Here is a 9,395-nt window from a genome sequence, read left to right on the forward strand (position 1 = left end):
AAAATATTTAAATAAATAAAAAGCTGCTGGTAATGCCGCAGCCTCCGCACCAGCAGCGACTGCAGCTCCAGCTAATGCGCATGAGGCACTGTTCTTTCCTGGACCACGTGCTCGGCGTTCCCTGATGTTTCAAGCTTCAAGATTATAGCCAGTTAGCCCCCCAGGTCCTTGCCACAGATTCCAGCCTAACAGGTGGTGAAGCCTACTAGAGCACCTGTTCTGTCACCCAGCAAGAGACACAAGGACTGGCTGAAGGCTGGCAGAAGCGGTAGCAGGGTAAGGACAGCAGGGAACTCTTCAGTTACACATGGGGCCCGTCGCCTACCAGGGAAAGTTCTGTGTGATGCAAATATCCCCAGGCTGCTGCGGGGATGCCATGCTGTGCTTCCCAGTGTTCAGGAGCTCAGTGCTGGAGACACAGGCACTGGGCGGGTGGCAGGACAGGGGTTCTCTATGCTACCCTACTCCCATATCTAACTCTGGAGGCCTGTTCCTGTTTGGGCCTTCAGTTTTATTGCTGCAGGCACATCCTTAAAAACAGCCTTTGTTTCTCTTCCTCCCCCAGCTGCACCCCAAAGAGACACAGCCTTCGCTCCTCTGTGGGACGCTGTCGGTGTCTGCTATGGGGTAGGGACGGGATTGCAACTGCAGGTGGGAAGTCGGCCTTCCAAAGCAGCCTAATTTAAGAACTAAACATCCTGCTTCCATGGAAACACTCTTAGCAATAAGCAAGGTGGGTGGAAAAGCCCTTAAACTTTGGCACTCCCTGGCGTACTCCCAGGCTGTTATGTACAGTTGAAGCTAGTGGGATGGGCACTGCGGGAACACAGGTTGTCCGTAACTCTGAATAAAGTGCAGTCAGTCTCTAGATCCGGCTGCTGCCTCTCCATGCCAGGTTGCAGCAGCAGCTGAGACTGGGTCAGAGGGGGAGAGAGAGCCTGCCCCTCGCCAGCCGAGAAGTGGGGGGAAAGTGAAAATAGCACATCCCCCTCCTTGCCAGGCTGTCAGCCCCAGCATCTTCACCTCGGTGGTCGCCCCATGAGTGGGGAGGGGCAGGGTGGGGTGGAGACAGGCAGTCCAGATTTGCCTACCCTTAGGATGCAATAGAGGCGCCATGTAAGGATGTTAAATTGCAGTTAATTTACTAGTCGAGTAGATGATGGAATTTTCATTGACTACTCAACTAGTCGATAGGCATTTCCGCCTTCCTCCTTGAAATGTACAAGAGCCCCCGCTGGGACTCTTGTACATTTCAAAGGAGGAATGCAGAACACCTGTGCAGCCTGGGGCCAGCAGGAAGTCCAGCTTTGAAATGTACAAGAGTCCGGCGTGCCAGCTTTGAAATGTGCAAGAGTCCCCAGTGGGGGCTCTTGTGCATTTCAAATCGGCAGCGCATTCATGAATCCCGGGGTCAGCTGGGCTCCTGAGCTCCATGCGGCATTTCAGCAGAACCAGCTGATCCTGGGTTCTGCAGAAATGCCCTGTGGAGTCTGGGATCAGCTGGGGAGTCCCTAGCTGATCCCAGGCTCTAGGAGGCACTGCCCCTTTGAAATGCTGAGGCTCTGCGGTGCTGCCCTTTGAAGTACCCTCTCTTCTCCTCCCCCACTCCCCTCCCCCCCATCTGATAGAGGCAGCAAGAGGGTGGGGAGGGGAATTGATTAGTCATCTGACTATCCAATAAGCAAATGCTTATCAATTAGTCAACTAGTCTTTAACATCCTTAGCCCAGTCCAGTATTTTCTGGTGTCTCAGCTGTTGTGTGCTTGGTTACTTCCCGTGTCACATGGTGTCCAACTGAGCAATTGGTCTGTAACTCGAGTTTGTAGAGTTGAGGTTCTGCGGTAGCAAAGCCAGGGGGTGGGGCCTGCTGTTCTCAAACCCTGGCTGCCCTTCCTCAGTTTCTCACTGCCCAAGCAAGGAGCTAAGCATCGCCCAGCCTCATGATTTGGCTTCACAACATCTGCCATTTAATGAAATGCCTTGTACCACCTGCTGCAGTTGGCAGGGCTGGACGTCAGCCTTCCGCGGAGGGGCCCGTAACACTGAGCCGTCTCGCCAATGCTATGCGTGAGCTTCTTGCCCCTCTGCTTGGAGCACGCCAAGCTAACCAGCCACCATCACCTTATCATTGGCAGGGCTTTGTTTGGAAGGGACGCGGGAGCCATCCCCTGAGAGGTGGTGACGCTCTACGCCTGGGCTGCCCTGCTCCTGTGGCAGAGGCCAGCCCGCTCATGTGGCGCACCTCCTTACTGGTCTGCGCTGGGCCTCTCCCTGCTCTTCACGGCCTGTGGAGGGCACAGAGCTTTGCCCGCTGGCTTTAAATCTCTTGAGGAAGGAGTTAGTAAGGTCCCAGTTCTGCCCTGTGTGGTTACTTCTGCTAGTGCTTAGCCCTTGTCACCTGCCTGCCTCAGTGCTGGGGGTGGAGAGTCCACTTGCTTCCCACAGCTCCTGCCTCACCAAAGCGCTGTGCCTCACCCCAGGGTCTGTGCCAGAAGGCAGCAGGTGCCAGCTTCTGCGTAGTAGCCTGGGCTCCTTGGAAACAAGGGAGCTGGGCCAACGCTGGTCTAATTCCAGCAGCCTGGACCTTGCTCTCTCCTGCTGGCCTGCATGCTGACTTGTGTTCTCGGAAGGCGTGGGAGCCGGAACTCACTGGGCCAGAGGGGAACTATGGGCCAGGTGGCAAAGGGTCCAGATTGTGCCAACAGGAAGACATCCAGACTGGAGCTGGGAGCAGGAGCAAAGCGGGGTGGGCAGGCCGGGCAGTGTAGGAGGAGATAGAAGGTGCAGGGGAGTGGTAAGCAGAGGGCGGGGGACAGGCAGGTAGGGAGCAGCAACAGAGGACAATGTTAGGAGCTGGGGCGGGGATAATAGAAGAAAAGGGTCAGTAACTCCTACAGAACCTGCAATGAAACGTGATTCTGGCATCTCCTCTCCCCTCTGTGGCCAAGCACTAGCTATGAAAGTGCCTGCCAGGAGTCTGCCTCCATCACTTTCGGCCAAAACAGCTACATGGGGGAATGTTAAATGGCAAGTGTTTCCCACATTGAATTCCTCTTATTCACGCACTTTAGGGCAGGGGTGGGCAAAAGGCACTCGGGTTCCGGCCCACCAAGCAAGTTGATCTGGCCCGTGGAGGCCCTGCTGCTCCCCCCCACCCCCGTGCCCACCCTCAGGCCAATCAGGGGCAAGTACGTGAACTCTCCCACCCTGCAAGGAGTGGGTGGTGCTTCTAAGCACTGCATGCCCCTGGCAGGGCGGGAAAGACTTTGCATGCTCCCTCCACCCCCAGCCCTGACTGGCCTCAGCACTTAGTCAACCAGCAGCTACTGCTCAGGGCGGGGTGGAGAGTGAGACACTTCCTGTGCTCCCCCTCCCCACGCCCTGATTGACCTGGGGGCACCAGGGGGGAGCGTATGAAGTCTCCTCCCCCTGCCAGGGACACGGGTACCTAGAGGGAACGGCCAGCTCTTCAGACTTTGCGTGCTCCCCCATTGCCAGACCACTCAGGCTCTGTGGGTGGGGAAGCACTGAAGTGACCCCGGTCAAATTATTGCCCACCCCTGATCTAGGGGCACCCACTCTTACCCATTCCTAGGGCTCGGGCATAACCTTCTCCCACCCTCACCTTGTGTGGGCTCTACTGTAACCACCTCACGCTCAACCAGCTTGAGGTCTGTTTCTTTAGCTGGTGATAGTGGGTGCCATTAGGCTAAGGTCTCCTTAACAGCCTGATGTGACACTGTTGTAGTGCGATTTAGAGGGGAGGAGAGTTGTGACTTGCTGCTCGTGGCTCTTTCCGTGTGGCTGCAGATGAAGGCCTTAGGCTTTAGGCCTTCCAGTATGGCTGCAGTAACAGGCCTTGTCCTTACACAAGGTCAAGCACACGTAACCCGTCTGCCAGTCAGAGTTGGCAGCCACAACGGGCAAGTGCCAGTATCTAGAGATTCCTTCTCAACAACACAAAACCGGCTCAAGCCACCCCACGATGACATGGGCCAATTACACACTACCCCTCATACACACCAATGCTGCCCCTCTGGTAAGCACAGTCTGAGAGTAGCAACAGCTTTTATTGGAAGGAGAGAAGTAACTCGACATTACCGTGGGGAAACACTGCACCCAGGCTTCATAAACACAAGCCACGAGCAAAGCAAGGCTGGGCAGTGGCCTTTTACCCTCAGATTCTTAAGTTCAGGAACCTAAAAGTTCTTCAATTGCACGCTCACGTCCATTCCACCACCACGTGCACTGGTGGTGGAAGTTTTTCCCTCTGCTGTTCCCATGCACCATCATGGTGGCAAGCAGGAACTGGGGGGGGGGGGAGGAAGCATTCAGCTCCCCTTATGCCATTCCAAGGAGGCACCGCTCCAGGGGGCGCTAGCGCCACTTCCATATGGATACTGCTGAGGGGAAAACTTCCAGCACCAGTGCATGTGGTGAGCTAATTCTGTGTTTAGGGCAAGGTTTGGATGGCATGTGATAGGTAAGCCCTGGGGCCACACATTGAATACAGAGAACTATGGACACACTCCATTCTGTGCACTGAAGGAAACAGTCCTGTGGGGGAAAAAGTATGTGTCCATGTAATTAAAGACTGTGGCATAAGGCCTACTCACAAGGGAGCCGAGTTAAGGTTGCTCAGGCATCCTTAATCCTGGCCTTTCCCAATTTTTTCAGTGCTTGACTTTGCAACTTTAAGGTTCTTTTAACTTTTTTTGGAACTTATTTAATAACCTTAACATTGTAGTGAGGGGGAGAGCGTCTAGCTGAACAAATAGTCTCAAGTGTAATTTATAAAGCTTAGGGTGATATATTTTAATACCTTTTCTGAGCAGGTGCTAATAAGGGTTTGTTTGTTAATAAGAGGTCACAGCCTCGTGGGGAAGTTCCCCTCCTGACAGGGCGTGTGCACAGTTGAATCCCTTCAGCCCTATTCTGAGGTGTTAAGCAGGCTCTTAAGTGGTGCGTAGGCCTCAGGCAGACCCTCTCCAAAAGGCTGCCTTGTGCCGTGCGGAGGTGTCCTTACGTGGGTTTCTCAGTGGAAGAGCACGGCACCCCACTGGCGCCAAACTCCCTGCAAGGGTGATGCAGCTGTCATGTCTTCCAGGCCACGCAATTGTAACGCTTTGCTACTCGCATGTCTTTGTGTCACGGCAGGTGGGCTAAGGCGTTAGATGCAGGCATGCACAGGGCTTACTCAGGGCCCTGGGACTCTCCTTAAGGCTTCGCCTGAGTGCCTAGTTTCCATGCCTGGTGGATGAGGCTTGCTGCGTGACCATGGTGCCTAGGCTGCGCACATCCTTTGTCAGAAACGGCTCCCTGGAAATCTGCATCTTAAAAGGGCCCCTCACACTTTGAAGTAGCAGGTGAGGCTGTGCTGAGTCAGTCAGTGGAGACACTGCTCCCCCCTTCCTGATGTCACCTCCCTCAGCTGTCCCCAGGGGTGAAAGCAATTGCCTGAATCCTTTGGGTGCTGCTGGCATGAACATCACCTTGTGCTCTGAGCATAGCTGGCGTGTGGTGCATCAGCAGGACTGTCCTGAGAGCAGTTCTGCTGCAGCAATGGGAGGATCAAGTCGATTATCCGATAAGCAAATGCTGATTGGATAGTCAGTTGACTAGTCGATTCCCCGCCCAGTCCTTGCTGCCTCCCTCAGATAGAGGCAGCAAAGGGGAGAAAAGGGGGTACTTCAAAGCAGCAGTGCTGCATAGCTGAGCCGTCTAGCGCTGCCGCTTTGAAACACCGAGGCAGTGTTCAAAGGAGCAGCACTGCACAGCTGATCCTGGCCTCAGCTGTGCAGCGCTGCCGTTTTGAAAAACGCCTTCCCCCACCTCCTTTGCTGCCTCTCTCTGCCCCAGTGGGGGCTCTTGTACATTTCAAAGGAGGAATGTGGAAGTGCCTATCGGACTAGTCGATGGATATTCCATCGACTAGTAAATTAATCGATATTTCACATCCTTAGTGCAGAGCCATGCAAGCTAGGGTCACTGCTGCTAGCACAGGGGGAGGAGCAGCCTCCAGGTAAAGCCTCAGCAGCGGGGGGGGGCTGAACCCCTTTTGCTACATGACCTGATGTTTGCCTCTGGCTTTGGCCACGCTAGGATTTCAGCAGGCAGAGCAGGCGGGGCGGCCAGAGCCATAGGGCGGAGCCAAAGGCACCTGTACAACCCAGTTTCAGACTGCAAGAGGAAAAGGGCGTAAGGTCACCATTGATTTGAAAGCCAGAGCACCCCCCAACTTCCCCAAACCACAGCACAAGGGGCCAGTGGTTAGAGCCCCCTCCTGGGCTGCAGGAGGCCTAGGATCAATTTTTCCATCTTTTTAAAAAAAAAATCCAATATTGATCTGTGTGACCCTGCACGAGTCCCATAGCTGCTCTGCACCTTAGATTCCTCCACAAGGGGGATATTAGCCCTGCCCTTCCCCCGCGGGGGGGGGGGGGGGGAAGGTAAATGTAGTAAGGACTGGGAGGGGGCTCAGTCCATACGGCATATAAGTACCAGAGCGAGCTTGTCCCCATATCGCACTGGTGCGTTAAAGCACCTCGTATTGGTGGGACAGAGTGGTCCAGGATTGGCAGCTATAGATGGCCACACACCTTAGCTGGGGCGATTCTCATGTGAGCCCCAGAGCTGGAGCAGATGGAGGTACACTCTGGGTGTGCCCCACATCTGAGCCTGGCCGGCAGCTGGGCCATCCTTGGGCTCTGCTGCGGGTATAGCTAAGTGCTGAGTAGTTTTGCTCCAGTTCTCACTTGATATTCACACCCTGTCCTAGGCCCCATGCTGACCATGGCGCAACAGGCATGGTGGGGAGGGTGGCATGCAAACGGTCCCCCTCCTGCCTCGGGCTTGCCCCTGCATTAGTATCCCACTCTGGCTGCCTTTTCTGGAAGGATGTGCCGTGCACAGGCCATGCTCCTTGGCTTTCACACAGCTGCTGAGGCACAGCCTTCCTTCTGCAAGGGTCCCTCAGATCTGAGTCAGCAGAACCAACCATGGTTCCCTGCAAGCCCCAAATTGGCCTCAATTGGCTGCACCGATGGGTTCGTTTGTGCCGACTCCCATGCCACTGACACAAGTGGCAAGAATCCCAATCCCACACTGGAGCTGACTGGGAAATCAAAGGCCTCTAGGGTTACATCTAGACTGTGGGGGTTTCTGGGATACCAGAGGTATCCTCAAAAAACTCAGCTGTGTCCAGGGAACACGTTTGCTTTTTTTTTTTTTTTTTTTTTTTTGCTCCTTTAGAAGCCCTGGTCTTGCGCGTTCCATGAGGAAGAAGGGATCTGTCAAAAGAGGGTGTTTTCCCAAAATTTGGCTCAGTGTAGAGGGGCCAAATTTCAGACAAGCCTCTTCTGAAAAAAAAAAGGGGGGGCAGAAAAAGGTACACAAATTGCAGAGCGCATTTTGCATACCTATTTCTGAAAAAAGTTGTAATATAGACATAGCCTAGGACTTTGGGGCCAAGACTCCCTGGCTATGTCTACACTGGCAGCTTCTTGCGCAAGAACTTGCCTGCTGTCTACACTGCACGCACATTCTTGCGCAAGTAAATCTACAGAGTAGCGTTGTAAAACAGGGCTTCTTGCGGAAGAGTTATTCCTCTCCCCAAGAGGAATAAGCCCTCTTGCGCAAGAGCTCTTCCAGAAGAGGCCAGTGTAGACAGGCAACATGAATTTCTTGTGCAAGAGGCCCCTATGGTTCAAATGGCCATCAGAGCTTTCTTGTGCAAGAGAGCATCTACACTGGCATGGATGCTCTTGCGCAAAAGCACATGCCAGTGTAGACGCTCTCTTCTGGAAGAGTTTTTGCATGAGAACGCACCAGTGTAGCTGTAGCCCCAAGAGATTTTTTCAGCCAAGACTCTAGAGCCCTGCAAATCCACAAGTATCCTTTGTATCAGCCGGTGTTTGGGGGCATCCGCTTTGCATCTGCAGGGATGCACTTTTGTATCTATGGGTATCCACTTTATATTGGCAGGTATCTACAGCTGCAGATGTGGCAGCGGACATGCGTGGCTCATTTTGGAGGATATGAATACAAATTCGTTGTACCTAGAGCTCTGCAGATTTGCAGATCTCCACTTTATATCCGTGGGTATCTGCATCCATGGACGTGGCTGTGAACAGCCATGACTCATTTTTGCAACCACAGGAGCAGATGCAGAGACCAATCTTGTATCTACACAGGGTTGTAGTATCCCAACAAGCAGCACAGCTTGCCTCACGCTTCGGGGAAAAGTCACCGCTAGGGAAGTGGGGTAGGAACAAGTGAGGTAGGCAGCTGGTTGTAGGTGAGGCTCTGGGGCTGGACAGAGCAAGGTGTAATAAGCAGGTAGAAAGCAGCCCCCATAGGCCTAGGAACACCCCCACTGGAAAGATTATCCCAACTAGCACATCTGCAGAGGTTGGGAAAAGATTAGAGGGCACAATGCTGCCAGGCTCTTTCACGGCCATCTCATTAGCTGAGCCCAGGGCCTGCCATTCTGGCTTCATTCCTGATAAGCTCATTGTTTTCCTCCTGCTATCACTGCCTAGGGAGTGGGCCCCTCTCCTGCACTCACCTCTCACCACCATGCCATCCCATCCCATCTTTCCTGCCTCCCCCTTTCTCCAGGGCCTGCTCAGCTCCTGCCCTGGTAACCTCCTCCAGTGCAGTCCAGCATCTCAAAGACACTGCTCCTGGGGGCCCTGAGCCACTGGGGGGAGCCTCCTGGCCCATCGGCTCCACAGAACCCTGCCCCCCAAATGCCTGCATTGCCTCTGCCCCACAAGTCTCCTGGAATGCCCCCTTCCATGCACCCCCAGGAACTTAGTAATTTTTCAGACTTTTTAAGGTCAACTGAATTAAGGAGTGCAATTCCGAATTGGAGCACCCTTCGCGCAGAGATTTAACCAAACCCCTTTAATGTCACCCATCTCATAATGGGGGGGTTACCCCCCCAAAGCTCATGCCATAATGAAAGTGCTTGTCTCCAAGGTGCCACTGGCACCCTACCCCCCAGTATCTCCATGTGCCAATCAGAGCCACGGCAGAGAGAGACAAACATTATACTACTTTGACCCCCCTGCTGCCAGGAGCGTGGGGAGGGCGATCTACTGGCCATAGGTGGACACACTGATCACAATGGAGGCAACAGGTTTCTACCAGGCTCACCAAAAGCAAAACTAGCCCCCTGCCCGACAGCGTTCCCGGTGAGCTGCACACTTATGCGGCCGCTCGAGAAATTCACATGCCCACCTCTGGGTTTTGTGTTTGTTTGGTGGTGCACATACAAAAATGTATTCCGCACACAGATGGGAAAGATTAGTGGGCACATTGCTGCCAGGCGCTCTCACCACAGCAACCAGGCAAGGAAAGAAACCAGCTTGCTTCCCAGCTCCCAGGAGGAG

Source organism: Pelodiscus sinensis, chromosome 18 (assembly GCF_049634645.1).
Source record: "Pelodiscus sinensis isolate JC-2024 chromosome 18, ASM4963464v1, whole genome shotgun sequence".
Lineage (NCBI taxonomy): Eukaryota > Metazoa > Chordata > Testudines > Trionychidae > Pelodiscus > Pelodiscus sinensis.